The 17,243-nt window shown below is 43.0% G+C and overlaps 1 pseudogene; it reads right to left on the bottom strand.

Annotated features, from left to right (window-relative positions):
- Positions 1 to 9,232: 9,232 nt before the first annotated feature.
- LOC122756449 lies at positions 9,233 to 16,692 on the bottom strand (annotated as a pseudogene).
- Between the last annotated feature and the right edge of the window lie 551 nt (positions 16,693 to 17,243).

Here is a 17,243-nt window from a genome sequence, read left to right as displayed (position 1 = left end):
ACACAAGAGAGAACGCTGTGGTTGAGTTTCCCGACTATTTGATACCCGTTACTCAGCTATTGAAAGTGCGAAGGAGAGTTTTCCACACTGACAGTTTTTGGCGGTTTGTGGGCGTTAGAGTGGGCATGGCAAAAACTTTTTTGGCATCTGTGGATTTCAAGTAAGGCATGCTTGTGTAATTGGGGAAATATGTATACAAATGTGTGTGGTCTCATATAATACGACATTGTTACCATTAATGAGTACACTACTGTTATTTGACAATTAAAAATGCTTTATTTTTAGAAAAGTATGCCATCTAGGAATCTTAATATTCTGTATTACAAATACTATTTAAACAAGAGAGAATAAAGTCGAGTTGCCCGACTATCTGATACCCGTTACTCAACTAGTGGAATACGAGGGAGAAATTTCCACAATAACAGTTTTTGGAAATTTGTAGGCGTTAGGGTGGGCGTGGGAAAAAGAATTTTTGCAAACAATACACAAGTAACGGGTGTTTTTTTTAGAGGTATAGAACTTTAAGTTGGCATTACTGTTCAAGATGGCGACCGATTTAACAGCTGTCAAGTGATTTATTCTCAGTTTGGTTTGGCAATTCGTCATGAATAGACTCACGCCTGAACAACGCTTGCAAATAGTGCAATTTTATTTCGAAAATAATGGTTCTGTGCGGAATACGTATCGCGCACTACGTCCATTTTATCGTCGACAAAATCGTCCATCAGAGCAGTTAATTCGATTAACCATGGACCGTTTTCGCACCGCGTTTACTCTTATTGATAACTCGCATCCCCAGAGACGCCGTACGGTGCGTACAGAAGAAGCTATTGCTGCTGTAGAGCGTAGCATTGAGGAAGACCCGAATGAGTCCATCCGCCATCGAGCACAGGAATTGGATCTGTGTCCATCCACTTTATGGAAGATTTTGCGGAAGGATCTTGGTTTGCGTGCTTACAAAATCCAACTCGTGCAAGAATTGAAACCAAACGATCATCAAGCAAGGCGTAGATTCGTCGAATGGGCCCAAAACGAGATTGCTGTTGTTCCCGATTTTCATAAGCGAATTTTGTTTAGCGATGAAGCGCACTTCTGGTGACCGCCTAATTTCACGTTTTGGACCTGTGAATTGGCCTCCAAGATCTTGTGATTTAACACCGCTAGACTACTTTTTGTGGGGCTATGTAAAGTCATTGGTCTATGCGGATAAGCCACAAACGCTAAACCATTTGGAAGACAACATTCGCCGTGTTATTGCCGATATACGGCCAAATATGTTGGAAAAAGTCATTGCAAATTGGACGTCCAGATTGGACTACATCCGAGCCAGCCGTGGCGGTCATATGCCAGAAATCATATTTAAAATGTAATGCCACAAGATTATCTTTCATGTCAATAAAATTCATGTCAATCGAATAATCCATCGTTGTTTTATTGCAATTTAAAGTTCTATACCTCTAAAAAAAACACCCGTTACAAATATTAAAAAATATCAAAACATTTTTTAATAGTGTGGGCGTGGCTGTTTTGGGAGGTTTGTGGTCGGTGGAGAGTTCAAAAAGTTTTTCTGCAAATCGATAGAAATTTTTAACATTAATAAAAAAATTAAACAATATCAAAACTTATATAAAAAGTGTGGGCATGGAAGTTTTGGCAATATGGCCAACAAACTTGAGCTGCGTCTATGTCTCTAGAATCTTCTAGCTTTTATAGTTCCTGAGATTTCGACGTTCATACGAACATGGCCAGATCGACTCGGCTATTGATCCTGATCAATAATGTACATACTTTATAAGGTCGGAAACGCTTTCTTATGCTTCCGCTTCTTCTTTTCAACAAATCAAGTTTACTTTTTTACTCTACTAGTAACGGGTATAATAAGAAAAATGGGCCCGTGGGAATAAAACTTCCCTCACGTGGCCAGACCACTGCACCACTCGCCTCTTCTACTTCTTCCCCGATCTTCTTCTTTCTGTTTCCTATCAAAATGTAAGAGGCTTCCGTAGCGAACCAGCTAAATAGTGTTGTGATAGACTTTCTCAGTAGATTTTATGTGTTCGTGCCACCATATATATTTTAAAAACGTGATCATCCGGTTACCAGTTTCAACACTTGCAGTTTTCGTTTCTTGGGTATTTATTCTTGCCTAGCTTTATTATGTGATGTGAATATCCGGATTTCTCTGCTCTCCCGTCGTATTGTTGGCCCCCTCGTCTGGTACTGCCGCGGCCACACGGGTTTGGTAGCGAGAAGAAAGGCTGGGACTTAGGGAAGAGTCACCGTTCTCAGAGTAGGGTGGACAAGTTCTGGGCTGCCAAGGCGTACGTCTTGCTAGCCGCAACCTCCTGTCCCTTGCTCTGTCTCGTCCGGTCCCGTTAGACGCCTTTTCAGGTCCTACCGACGCTCCGCGCAATTGCCCGGATTACGCCGCAGTCCCTTTAGCTAGACGCCCAGTGAAATACGAACGTTCCACCCTACCCTTTCTTTCTAGCTAGTCCGGATGGACCTGGGTTGTCTGCTCAGCTGCCTCGCTCTTTTGTCTCGACGTTCTTGTCGTCCTGAGTGGTGCGGACCGTGTCGTTGGGTGCTCTTCACTTGGGCTAAGAATTGCCGTCGTATGCTGGCTCACGGCAGATAACGGCTGCGATCCCCAAGGCAATCGCCTGGTGGAACAGCAACACGCCCACCCCACGTCTGCTCTGATTGGTGGCGCCAGTACCACGCCTGCTCGGATCGCAAGGACACACCAAGCAATCGTCGGGTTCACGTACGTAGTATCCGACACAGTCGAGGCTCGTCGAATTGGACCTCAGCTACCTGCGTCTCAATTCGGAGACTTTCCTTGTCCCGAACGTCTTGACGAAGCGATCTTGTTCCTTGCTGACTATCACGGCTTTAGTTCCTCTGCTGACTTCGTTTCTTCTTGTTGTTGACTTGTATCCTCGTTCTCCTTGACGTCCTTTCGTCATCTGGTCACACTACTTCCCGTCGATCATTTGTTGACGATAGATTCCGATAACTCTCGTGGGTGCGGCGTTGCCACTCGATGACCATAGTATTTATGTAGTGTGACCCGTCATGTGCTGCTAGTTCCGATATTTTTGCCCATCGATTGACACTATCGAGTGCCGATCGACCGCCTTGTGTACGGGGCGCACCCTTCCCTAAGCTTTGATGACTGTAAGCAAAACTTTCCCGGTAAGTTGGATTATAAACGAAAACGTTTCATCGTTGTTAATCCTTGTCTTTCTTCCCTGCAGACTCATTTGGCGTGCCTTGCGGTACTGCTGTACCGCCCCTCCCCTTTCCTCGGGAGTATGTGGGTTCCTTGGTCTTGAGTGCATTGCTTCTCCGTGCCCCGCTTACTTGTGGCATGCCCCCGTTGACTCCGGCTTTGGCCTGATGACATCGCTGATGTGTACCGTGCGCCCTATGTTCTTCAGGTGGCAAATCTAACAGATCACAGGCAATATGAAATCCACAGTTTAGTGTGCGCTCTGTGACAGTTCAGCGACGACTGACTCTTCATTTATTCAGCAAGTGTGTGCATACTGTTTATAATTAGTTCTTACATTCTAATATTGCAATGGGGCTTATACTACTATACTTATATACAATTACTACTACAACTACTACTACAGCTCGGCCTTCCTGATAATTAGGAGCTCCTGATCCTTGCCGTTACTCATTTCAGTATTCGTACATCTGGTTTGGTTTTCTTTTTTAAATTTACTTTAGACTTTTGTTTTTCTTTATCCGCCCACACAAGCCACAAACCGCCCAAAGCTACCACGCCCACACTTTTAAAAAATGTTTTGATATTTTTGCATTTTTGTATTGGTCTTGTAAATTTCTATCGATTTTCCAAAAATCTTTTTGCAACGCCCACTCTAACGCCATCAAACCGCCCAAAGCTGCCACGCCCACACTTTTAAAAATGATTTGATATTTTTTCATTTTTGTATTCTTTTCTCGAAGCCATGGTTTAATATTATGAGACGCCGATATTCCATCGTATGGTTTTTGTGTCAACTGAAAACCTCCCACATCTTTGATACAATACCTAAAACTATCTAGTACTTTTGGCGATTTCATAGGGGCCTTTATATTTGGTTATCAATTTCCTAGGCGCTCCAACTGTTGAATCAAAATTCTTGACCACAACGTAGTCTCCTAATTTGTATTTATTTGCTTCTAGTCGTTTAGCGTCAACATATTTCTTGTTATAGTTCTGTACTTTTTCCTGCCAAACTTCGGCATTTTGTCTAATTTTCTCTAAATTAATTTCTTTTCTTTTTAGCCTTGACTCCAATACCTTTTCTTTTAAACAATCTAGCATTTTTCCTTTTTGATTCACTCCAAACAGCATTTTACTTGGGTGCTCATTTATGCTTCTGTGCTTTGTATTATTAATTGCATACTCTACTTCTTCCAAAACTTTGTGCCACTGTACGTTTTTTTCTACATCTACGAGCTTACTAATCATGGGTCCTAGGTCTCTATTTATTCGCTCAACTTGTCCATTTGCTTGTGGTTAGCCTGTTGTAATTTTGACGTGCTTAATGTTTCTTGATTCCAAAAATTCTTCAAACATATCTGATGTAAAACATGTTCCTCTGTCTGAAACAATGGTCGTTGGTCTGCTATACGCTCTAAAATAATCACTTCCATTGCTTCCTTTGAGTTTGTTGACTTCGCTGGATACAATCTCACAAACTTTGTGCATCCATCAACAATTACTAATACATGTTTTTTCGTAGAATTCTTTTGATTTACCGGACCATAGTGATCTATATGTATGACTTCGAATGGTGTATTTCCCTTATTAATTATTAAGGGAATTTCCCTTATTATTAATAGTTCCTTCTTGCTTACCATTTCTTCCTTCAAAAGCTATACATTTCATCTGCTTTACTTCTAACATTTGGAAACCAATAACTTTTACCGACCATTTCCGTAACTTTGTATTTCCCTTCATGTCCTAACTCATTGTGGTATTTATACAATAAGTGTTCTTCCATAGCTTCCGGGACATAGAACAATAACTTATCTTTTACTTTTTTGTAAATCACACCATTTTGCATTTCATATAATTCGCTTTCTTCTTTACTTAGCATTTCTTTAATCTTTCTCAACTTCTCGTCTGTTTTGGCATATATGGTAACTAAATTGTCCTCGAACGTATTTTCCTCTATTACCAAAATCGTATTACATCTACTAAGAGCATCAACGTGTTTCATTCTAGTTCTAGATCCTGATTATACAAAGAATTCTGTATTTCCAAGATATAATTCCAAGATATGATATTCTTGGGTTCAAGTCTTTTTTGTTCAACGTCATTGTGAGGGAATTACAGTCTGTTACTATTTTGAACTCAATTCCTTGTAGGTACACTCTTAACCTTTTTAATGCATATATTACTGCCAGTGTTTCCAGTTCAAAACAAGAGAGAACGCTATAGTCGAGTTCCCCGACTATCTGATACCCGTTACTCAGCTAGTGATAGTGCGAAGGAGGTCTTCTACACTGACAGTTTTTGGCGGTTTGTGGGCGTTAGAGTGGGCGTGGCAAAAAGTCTTTTGGCAAATCGATAGAAATTTACAAGACTAATACAAAAATGAAAAAATATCAAAACATTTTTCAAAAGTGTGGGCGTGGCAAAAAGAATTTTGGCAAATCGATAGAAATTTACAACACCAATACAAAAATGAAAAAATATCAAAACATTTTTCAAAAGTGTGGGCGTGGCAGCTTTGGGCGGTTTGTGGGCGTTAGAGTGGGCGTGGCAGCATAATTCGATAAACTTGCGCTGCGTCTATGTCCCTGGAGTCTGTATGCTTAATCTCAACTTTCTAGCTTTTGTAGTTCCTGAGATCTCGACGTTCATACGGACAGACAGACGGACAGATGGACGGACAGACGGACATGGCCAAATCGACTCGGCTATTGATCCTGATCAAAAATATATATACTTTATATGGTCGGAAACGCTTCCTTCTGCCTGTTACATACTTTTCAACGAATCTAGTATACCCTTTTACTCTACGAGTAACGGGTATAACTATGATACCTTTATTCTGTATCCGTTGTCCTTTTTGAGAAGTAAAAAATTGGATGTAGTTTACCATCCGCTTTCCTTTGCAAAAGGATTGATCCGAAACCTATCGAACTTGCATCGCAGCGCAATTCTGTTTCATCCTCAGGACTGTACAATGCCAAAATAGGCGTTTTCAACAGCTTGCTTTTTAATTCATCAAATGCTTCTAATTGCGCTGGGCCAAACTCGAACTTTTTGTCTTTCTTTGTCAAATCATGGAGTGGCTTTGCTATTGTTGAAAAATTCTGTATAAATCTTCTAAAATACGAGCACATCCCCAAAAAACTTTGAACATCATAAACTTTTTGTGGCACGGGAAAATTTTCAATTACTTTCACACCGTAGTCATCTGCTTTAATACCATTGTCTGATATTACATATTTCACCTCACTTTGGAAAAACATACATTTATCGATTGGCAGCTCTAATTTGTTTTTAAATAATCGCTCAAATACTTCTTTTAATTTTTTTTTTTTTGCTAGGGTATCTAATAAATCATTAATTAATGGCATCGGGTATCTAACTTTCGCCGTGATCTTATTTAGTTTCCTATAATCTATGCACATCCGAATGCCACCCAATTTCTTTCTTACTAGTACAATTGGCGAACAATACTCAGACTCACTTTGTCGTATAATACCATCTTTTAAATAATCATCAAGTATTCCTTGTAATTTTTCATTCTCTACATATGCCAGGCACCTTAGCTTCATTTCACATTTTATAATCGGTTCACTCGGTCTTTTTGGTTTAATATAATATTCTTCAATAACATTTATAAATTCGCATCTTTGTTTAAAACTTAATTGTGAACCTATCTCATATACCTTTTCATTATTGTTGGGTGTGATGGGGGTTGCTGTCCTGGAATTTTCAAAATCGGCTGAAATAGAAAACACTCGAAAGTGCGAACACTTGAGTTTTCTTAGTTGCGCGGGCGCGACCGGGCGTATGTTTATTCGATCGTAATAGTTTTTACACTGAAGCTTATTCTAATTAGCTAGGCTCTCCCAAGCGCAGCGGAGACTCCTTGGAGACTCTGTGGTGAAGAGCGAGAGAGCGTAAGAGGGACCAAACCCCGTAACTTGGACATTCCGCCCCCTTGCAATCACTGGGGTTGCAACATAGCCATCATACGGCAGGCTGCAGGCACCGGACACGATCCACCCAAAAACAGTTTTCTGAGCGACCGGCATTCCCTCGTCGAAGGTCAGGAATCCGGATTGGAATCCGGATTGTGCGGATCCGCACACTGGGCTCGATCTTGAGCCCGACCTCCAGCTTAGTGTTCGCGTCGACCCTGGAGCGAATCGTCGTCGTGCAGACCTTCTCGTCGCCAACATTGGTCATCGAAAGCGTAAAGGCTAACGCCAACGAAGCGTCGATGCAGCTCATGGGGGTGCACGGATCGATAAGTGCTGCGGTCTCGAAGGTCTTCGTCCAACTTGACCAGCGCTGTCGGAAGGATGTTCACGCTGTGGCGTAGCAGCAGCGACGAGAGCGATGGGCCTGGCGTGGTCGATTCCGGGCGTCGTGGCGGTGAACTCCTACGCTGAATTGGCGGATTTTGCCGGCGGGAACGTTGGGACGAGGCCGAAGCTGCTTGCCGGGTTGGCACCGGTTGGAGACGCGAGCGCGCTCGCGACCGCGACAACGAGCTAACCTGCTCGTGCATGTGGAGCAGCGTGTATAGGGATCGGTCGCACTTCTTGCAACGATCACCGCTTCGGCAGTCTCCCGTGGAATGCTCGTGAGCGAGGCAAATGGCGCAGTATTTGTTAATGAGGACTGCTCGCAGACGCTTTTCAGCGCTGAGCTTTACGAACCTCGCGCACTTCCGAAGAGGATGGATACCGCGGCAGACTCGGCATCGGTAGGATTGAATACCTCGGGTACGTCTGCTCTCCAAGGCACGAGCACTGCGTGCGTTTTGTTGACGAGGGGCTATGCTGCGCGTAGTTGAATGTCGAAAGGAGATCGAAAACGAAATGAAAAACAAGAGAGAACGCTATAGTCGAGTTCCCCGACTATCTGATACCCGTTACTCAGCTAGTGGAAGGGAGAAGGAGAGTCTTAAACACAATTTTTGGCGGTTTGAGGGCGTTAGAGTGGGCGTGGCAAAAAGTTTTTTGGTAAATCGATAGAAAATTACAAGACTAATACAAAAATGAAAAAATTTCAAAACATTTTTCAAAAGTGTGGGCGTGGCAGTTTTGGGCGGTTTGTGGGCGTTAAAGTGGGTGTGGCAAAAAGTTTTTTTGGCAAATCGATAGAAATTTACAAGACCAATACAAAACTGAAAAAATATCAAAACATTTTTCAAAAGTTTGGGCGTGGCAGTTTTGGGCGGTTTGTGGGCGTTAGAGTGGGCGTGGCAACATGACTCGACAAACTTGCGCTGCTTCTATGTCTCTGGAGTCTGTATGCCTAATCTCAACTTTCTAGCTTTTGTAGTTCCTGAGATCTCGACGTTCATACGGACGGACAGACGGACGGACAGACGGACAGACGGACGGACAGACGGACATGGCCAGATCGACTCGGCTATTGATCCTGATCAAGAATATATATACTTTATATGGTCGGAAACGCTTCTTTCTGCCTGTTACATACTTTTCAACGAATCTAGTATACCCTTTTACTCTACGAGTAACGGGTATAATAATGGATGATTAGTGCTAGTGAACTACAACTAAGGACGAGAGGAGCGCCTATTATTGAGGAGATTCGGAAGACTCCGTCGGCAAAGCACCACTTTTGCCACTGGACGTTTAACAACTTCACGTGCAGTACGGATATTTACTACACGGACGTTGCCGTCGGCTCCTGGGAAGACAGACTCAATTCTGCCGAGCAGAATTAGAGGGTAAGTTGTCGTCCTTGATGACGACCATATCATCGATGCGGAGATTTTTAGTGCGCTTGTGGAGTTCTTTGAGGTACTCTTCTTTCCATCGCACACGGAACTGCTGATGGAGAGCTTTCAAATGCTGCCACCGATTAAGAATGGATTTCGTTTCTCCCTTTACTTCGGGTTCCACCGTGGACATAAGGGGTCACCCGACAAGGAAATGACCTGGCGTCAGAGCCAGCAAATCTGTCGGATCCTCAGACATAGGAGAGAGAGTCCTGGAGTTAAGGCACGCTTCTATTTTTGCCAAGAGCGTGGAGAGCTCTTCGAACGTGTATTTTCGTGTGGCAGTGCATTTGTAAAATAGCGTCTTACAACTTTTTACGCCTGCTTCCCAAAGGCCTCCCATATGGGGTGCCCCGGAGGAATAAATTGCCATTGCATCTCTTGATGACTATAGGCATTCATCACCGACTCTTTTACGGCTTGAAGGAAATCGCAGGAAAGCAGGGTGGCTGCCAACAAGGTTTTGCCATTGTCTGACTGGACTTGACGTGAACACCCTCTTCTGGATACAAAACGAACGAAAGCGGCAAGAAACTTTTCGGTCGTTAAGTCAGATGTGGGCTCTAAATGGATGGCCTTGGTGGAGAAACAAACAAAAACTAACACATACGCCTTTGTAATAAGACATGATCTTCCCGTATAGTTCTTTATATCGAACGGACCGGCGTAATCCATGCCAGTATACGTGAATGGTCAGGAGAACGATGCTCTTTCTTTGGGCAGGACACCCATCAGTTGACTTTGCAACCGCTTTTTGTGGATCACGCATAATTTGCACGAATTAACTACTGCTTTCATCAGGTTCTTAATTCTCGGAATCCAGTATTTCGACCGGATGAGGCGCACCATTAACTGGTTACCACCATGGAGAGTTATGCGATGAGTGAAATTCGCAAGGAGGCGAGAAAGCAGGCAGTTATACGGAAGAATCACTGGATGCCGTTCATTGTATTGAAGGCTTTCGGAAGCCGCCACACGGCCGCACGCCCTGATCAGTCCTTTCGGATCTAGAAACGGGTTCATGCTTAGGATGGCACTTGAACTTGGAACTGGACGCTTTTCACTTAGGCAGTGATATTCCACATGGAATTCTCTGCGCTGAGTGTTCGAAATTAGGAACCGCTCGGCGGCGGCGATTTCAGGGGCCAGCAAATGCACATCAGATGGAGATGTCTGCTTCCTGCAACGCTGAATGAAGCGATGAACATAAGCAAGGACCCGTAGAGCTTTCTCAAGCTTGGAGAAACGTGCCAACAACTCTTTAGAAGGAGCTTTTGCGAGATGGACTTTTAGAGCACGCTTCTCCAGGTCGGTCACCGGAGCGTTGTCGACCTGAGTTGGCCATTGGTTGCGTGGATTTTGCTACCAAGTCGGTCCGTGCCACCATAACTGCCTATCGGCTAGATCTTGGAGGGAAACTCCTCTACTGGCACGCTGGCTTGCTTAACCATGCAAGCACTATCGTGGAGTCCGTCCAACAGTTAAGTTCGGAGTTAATCGTAGGCATCTGCGGAATGATGGCTGCAGCCATTTCGGAAAGCAATAACGCTCCGCACAGCTCCAGTCGTGGGAGCGAAACCGTTTTGACTGGTGCTACCCGGGTTTTCGCGGTTAGGAGTTGCACCATAATGGTGCTGCCCACTTCTACGCTGACATATATTGCCGCCCCATAAGCCTTTTGCGATGCATCGCAAAAGCCATGATGCTCGACCTTGAAGTCTGGATGAAACGATAGCCAGCGTGGAATGCGTATCTGCTCTAAAACCGAAAACTTCGGAGAAAATTAAGCCATCGCTGAAAAAGCTCATTTGGAATGTTTTCGTCCCACCCAAGCTCCTGCAGCGAAATCTCCTGCATGAAAATTTTAGCTCGAACGATAAACGGCGCTAACCAGCCTGCAGGGTCGAACACTTTGGCAATTTGGGACAGGAATTCGCGTTTTGTAAAGGACGTTTTAATAGCCAACTCTGGCGGGACGAAGAAGAATTCGTCGGAGGTTGCCTTCCAGCGAATACCGAGGGTTTTGGCAGTGCTTTCTGCATCGATACCGAGAAAATCAGTATTTAAAAGATGGTTGCTCTAAATGGCCGCTAAAACTTCCTTTTGGTTGTAGGTCCATTTCCTCAATGGAAATCCGGCGGAATTCAGAGCGTCTCGGAGCTCTTGCACCATGAGCAATTTGAATGGTCAAGTCGGACTGTAAGACAGGGCCAGCATGAAGGATATCATTTAAACTGGTACCATTCGATGAAGGGCTGGAGGCATTGAATACTACACGGAGTTTAGTAGTTACACTCTCCGGTTTTAAGACGGCGTGATGTGGCATATAATAGGCGTTGCAATCATGGGTAGGAAGAACGTGTCGCATGTGCTTTAAGTCTAGATATTCCTGGATCACCGAATCGTATCTCGCTATTAAGGCCTTATCTCTTTTTAGACGCTGCTCATTTCTTAAAAACTGAGCCAACGCGAAAGACCTAGAATGCCCTAGCCCGGAACCGATATGTTCTGGGTCGCGAAAAGGCATAGTAACGACATATTTGCCGCACTCGTTTCCCGTGGTCGTTTGAAGGAAATTCTTCTCGCACATGGAATCGGATTCTTTTACCAATTTTGTTGGTATATTCTCCACCTCCCAAAATTTTGTGAGTAGTTTGTCCAGTGAATTATCGTACGCGTGGGAGATCTGCGTCCAGTTAGTACCCAGCCGAAAATGGTCTCTTGCCCCAAAAGAGCGCCAAAAATGTTGGTTTTTGCTCCACTCAGAAGCACCGAAGGCAGAATGTCGGCTCCGATAAGGACATCTATTTGTGCGCTCTCATCGAATTTTGGATCCTCCAGTGGAAAATCGGGAAGATCCCGAAGGAAATTTTGCGGAATTGGGTAGGAAGGCAGATTTCCGGCTAGTTGGGGGAGGACATAGGCCGTCGTCTCGAACTGCAACGCGGGCCTAGTCGGAGATCGGATGGTGAAACTGCAGAGCTTCTTGGACTGAGAGGCTACTGTTTGGTTTAAGCCTGAGACTTGGGCTTCAACCACCTGGAATGGCAATCAAATTAGATTGAACAGTCGCTCGGTTATGAATGTTGCCTCTGATCCGGAGTTGATCAGGGCGCGTGCCTTAAAGTTAGTGCCAAGATGGGAAATATTGATTACGGCAGTGCCAAGAAGGATAGCTCTTGAGCCCGTGGCGAAATAATTGTAAACACCGGCTTGCTCATTTGGAACGAAATTGGCCTGATTAGCGGAAATTGGCCTTGCAGGATTAGAAGGGCTTGAATTGCTGGAAAAGGGGTTGTTTCGGTGCAACAACGTGTGATGCCGGCCACGGCAAGTAAAACAATTGTGCGTGCTTTTGCACTCACGAAGCTGTTGTCCCTTTGCAATGCAGTTTAAGCATAACTGCTTCCGTTTAATGTAGGCTGACCGGTCGTCAACCGACATTTGGAGAAAACGCGGACAGGATTATTTTCCTTGTTGCACAAGTCGCAACTTTTCGATTTTGGAGCCACTTTCGTCTCATAGGAATTTAGTTTTCTAGAGGGCCCACTTGAGTTCATCGCTTTGGAGTGCGACTGACTTGGTACGGACGGTCTCACATCATCGATGGCCTCTAGGGTTCGATGACGTTCTGTGAGGAAGGTGTTCAGCTCTGCCCATGTCGGGATGTCGGCTTTCTTATGGAGCGACTGCTCCCATAAGGAGAGAGTTATCTTCGGGAGCTTGGATGAACACAGATATACCAGCAGGCAGTCCCAGTTCTCAGTGTTGATGCCTGACAGTTCTAAGGCAGTCAAGCAACCTTGAACAGTACTTTGCCGCCCAGATTTCTGTGGTATCGACTGCACATTAAACAGTATTTTCAATTGACTGTTTACCAACAATCGTTTATTTTCGAAACGCTCTATTAGGTTTTCCCACGCAGAGCGGAAACCCTCGTTGGTGAGAGGCGAAATCGAAACGATGGCATGCGCGTCGCCACTTGTTTTGGCATTTAAATGGAATAACTTTTCAACCGGAGTCAGCCGTGGATTATTGATATAAATGGCTGTGAAAAGTACCCGGAAAGTCGGCCAGCGAAGATAGTCGCCTGCGAAAACTTCTGTATCGCATGGAGGCAACCGACAGCCAGAGAAAATGTAGGCCTGGGGCGCAGCGTTCGCGGCTGGGATGGACTGAGACGTGCCCTGCTCGATTTTATCAACGAGCTGGGCAACACACGTTTCATAGACTGAATAGCAATAACTGTATTTAGCCCTGAGAATAGGCATTTTGCCTGCTGCCGCTTCGCCTGCTGACACAAGGCACTCTGAGCAGAGGTCGAATTCCTTTTCAACCTTGACTTGGTCGCGACGGACGCTAAGCATCGTGACGGTTGGAGCTGCGGATTCCAGAGTGTTAATCTGAGCCTCAAATTCGCTTAAGCGGTCAGAAACCGAAATGAATTTGGCTAGCGCTAGATCGAAAGCAGCCATAATTTTAGCTGTGCGCTGTACTGTGTCTTTGGATGGAGTAGCACAGTCGTCGGAAATCTGCGCAGGCGTTTTCACCGAAATGCTTGGGATTCTTAAACTGTTGGGCCCTTGTGGTGAAAAAATAGACCTGGGTTTGTCAGCGGACAATTTCTTCTTATCGTCCCCGATGGGCATTATCAAAGAAATGCGAAATGGAAGGGAAGCGGTTTGGAGCCCGGTCACACTTTTGAAAATGTAGACAGATTCCTTAGACTGCACTTAATAAATTTAAGATTGCCGCCGTGAACGGTATAAAGCAGCGGAAAAAGACCGTTTAGAATGTAATGGGTGAGAGAGTGATGTAAAATTTAGGAAGTGGAAACGCCGTAGTTTCGACTAATTGGACAGGTGACTCGGAGTGAACAGCGAATTGTATAAATGACCTGTTATTTATGGTAATTAGGTCCACCTGATTTACGGTTGGAGCACTTGGAATATGGAACACGGTGAAAAAAAATGTTTATTAGAATTTTATTTTTTATTTTATTTTTTTTTATTTTTTTGTTTACAACTGGAAACGGAGAAAATAGAATGGTGGAATTGGAGTCTTTTCTCCGCGTTGTAAGTACTTCTAAAACAAACACAAATTAATATCCAAGCAATACAGGAAAAAATATTTGTCGGGTGAACGACTTATATTTGGCGGTCGTATTACTTATTTTTGGATGAAAAAAAAAATTATTGTCTTGTAGTTTTTTTAAAAAATTTTTCTTTGAAAATAAAAAAAAATAATTTAATAAATATTGAAAAATTTATTTGTTAAAAAAAAAGAGAAAAAAACGTTTTTAATTTATTGCTCGGAAATTAATTTGGAAATTTACGGAAAAAATTGATGGAAAACAAAACGCCTTTTCCGCGTCGGCACTTGGAATAAATTTTATTTGTGGTTTGGATTTGCCGACGGGAAACAATTTACACTGTGGTATATGTTTAAAAGGAATGCAGATAATATGCGCAATGTATGTCGGTAATATATGTGAATGTAATATATGTAATGAATATGTGATATATGTGGATATAATATATGTAATGTATATGTGCTATATGTAGATGTAATATATGCAATGTATATGGATGTAGTATATGTTGATGTAATATATGCAATGTATATGGATGTAGTATATGTTGATGTAATATATGTTGATGTATTATATGTAATATATGGAACTGGCGGGTAAATGTTTAATTAATATTTTATTTGAAATGGCCAGAGGGTATGTGTTGTTTGTTTCGTTTTTGTATTCTTCGATAGCAAAGCAAATTGTTTTAAGTGGTCTGCGGAGTAAAAGCAAAAATGTGTTGCGAGAAGAATTTGGCTTGCGTTGGACACAGTGAAACGAGAACAGAATTTTTGCCACTTTTGGCAGAGCTTTGGACTTAGAAATTTTCACTGAACTTGGCACAAATTATTTTCACGTTTTCACATTTGGAATTTTGCACTTTTCGGACAGGATGAATATTTAAATATATTCGGAAATTTGGACTTAGAAATTTTCACGAATGAGGGTGAAAGGAGAACGGTGGGTAATATGGCGGCGCCCGTGGGAATGAACAAGTACTTTTCTTTAATTGCCTTTTGTCGGAGAAATCCGTTAGATTTAACAATAAATCTTACAGCAAATTGAATGAAATTGGATTTTCGAACCTTTTGCTGCAGACCGGCAATTAAAAGGAATGGAAATTTCGTACTTATCTTGTAATTTGTTCGCTGGTGGACAAACATGAAAATAAAGGTAATTTGGCTCGAATGGACCAAAAATGTTGGGTGTGATGGGAGTTGCTGTCCTGGAATTTTCCAAATCGGCTGAAATAGAAAACACTCGAAAGGGCGAACACTTGAATTTTCTTAGTTGGGCGGGCGCGACCGGGCGTATGTTTAATCGTTCGTAATAGTTTTTACACTGAAGCTTATTCTAATTAGCTAGGCTCTCCCAAGCGCAGCGGAGACTCCTTGGAGACTCTGTGGTGAAGAGCGAGAGAGCGTAAGAGGGAGCGGAGAGCGGGTGACAGTCCAAACCCCGTAACTTGGACAATTATCATTGTAATCAATTAATAATAGTTGTTTTTCAAAATTATTTTGTTCGTCTGCGTTTGTCTCATAATGACTTTTAAATTCTTTATTATACCCGTTACTCGTGGAGTAAAAGGGTATACTAGATTCGTTGAAAAGTATGTAACAGGCAGAAGGAAGCGTTTCCGACCATATAAAGTATATATATTCTTGATCAGGATCAATAGCCGAGTCGATTTGGCCATGTCCGTCTGTCCGTCCGTCTGTCCGTCCGTCTGTCCGTCTGTCTGTCCGTATGAACGTCGAGATCTCAGGAACTACAAAAGCTAGAAAGTTGAGATTAGGCATACAGACTCCAGGGACATAGACGCAGCGCAAGTTTGTCGAATCATGCTGCCACGCCCACTCTAACGCCCACAAACCGCACAAAACTGCCACGCCCACACTTTTGAAAAATGTTTTAATATTTTTTCATTCCTGTATTGGTCTTGTAAATTTCTATCGATTTATTAAAAAACTTTTTGCCACGCCCACTCTAACGCCCACAAACCGCCCAAAGCTGCCACGCCCACAGTTTTGAAAAATGTTTTGATATTTTTTCATTTTTGTATCAGTTTTGTAAATTTCTATCGACTTGCAAGAAAACTTTTTGCCACGCCCACTCTAATGCCCACAAGCCGCCAAAAACTGTCAGTGTTGAAGACTCTCCTTCGCACTTTCACTAGCTGAGTAACGGGTATCAGATAGTCGGGGAACTCGACTATAGCGTTCTTTCTTGTTTTTATTTTTATTTTCTTCAACTATCGAATCTTTTTTTATTTCAGATATTTTTTCATGTTCATTTTCAATTACAATTTTGTCCTTTACTCTTGCTAAAAAATCCCTTCCCAATAACATAGCATATCCCATTGATTCATCATCCACGACATAACATAGGAGTATCTTTACTTGAGAATTTAACTGACTTTTACGCTTCCATGTATTTGTATTTTACTTAAATCCAACGTAACTTAAAGAGGTAGTCTTTTCCATTTTTATTTGACTGGGTATGCCAGAATCGGGCTGCCAGAATCTATGAGACATTCTATGAAAATGGGGTTCAGCATATTATTCTTTGTACAAAATGTTAATTCAATATAACTTACATAATCATTGTCCCCGCCCCATCTTGTCTCTTAGGCTTGCGGCACTCTTTGGCCAGGTGGCCCCGACTGTGGCAATTGTAGCACTCTGCATTACCTCGTATCTTCTGACAATCTCCTGATCTACGGTCTTCTGGTAACTTGGGCTTAGGAACGTAGCCCAAAACGTCTCAGAATGCCTCCAAAAGCTCCAATCAGGTCTTGAACGACCGCGACTTAGTCAGATGGCGTAGATTGACATCGTGTATGCCGTCAATGACATATTCCAAAAATTCATCTTCTGCCAGTGCTAAATTATCCGTCAGCTGCAACTTCTCGTTGTAGTACTTTGAGAACTCCTAACCTTTGATCCAGACGCAGTTCTGTAGCTGCTGCCGCATACTCAACTTTGACTCTTTGGACATTACGAATATTTTCTCCAGGTGGCTTAACATTTTATCCGCTCTGTCCATGGTAGCGCTTGTGCTTGAATACAGCCATATTTAACGTATATATCGTCGCCGACCTTGACTTTTTTCTGGACATTCGTTGAGATAGCCAAACATTGAAATTGTTTCCGCCA

Source organism: Drosophila santomea, chromosome 3L (assembly GCF_016746245.2).
Source record: "Drosophila santomea strain STO CAGO 1482 chromosome 3L, Prin_Dsan_1.1, whole genome shotgun sequence".
Classification (NCBI taxonomy): Eukaryota; Metazoa; Arthropoda; class Insecta; order Diptera; family Drosophilidae; genus Drosophila; species Drosophila santomea.
This window is presented reverse-complemented; position numbering and strand designations above follow the sequence as displayed.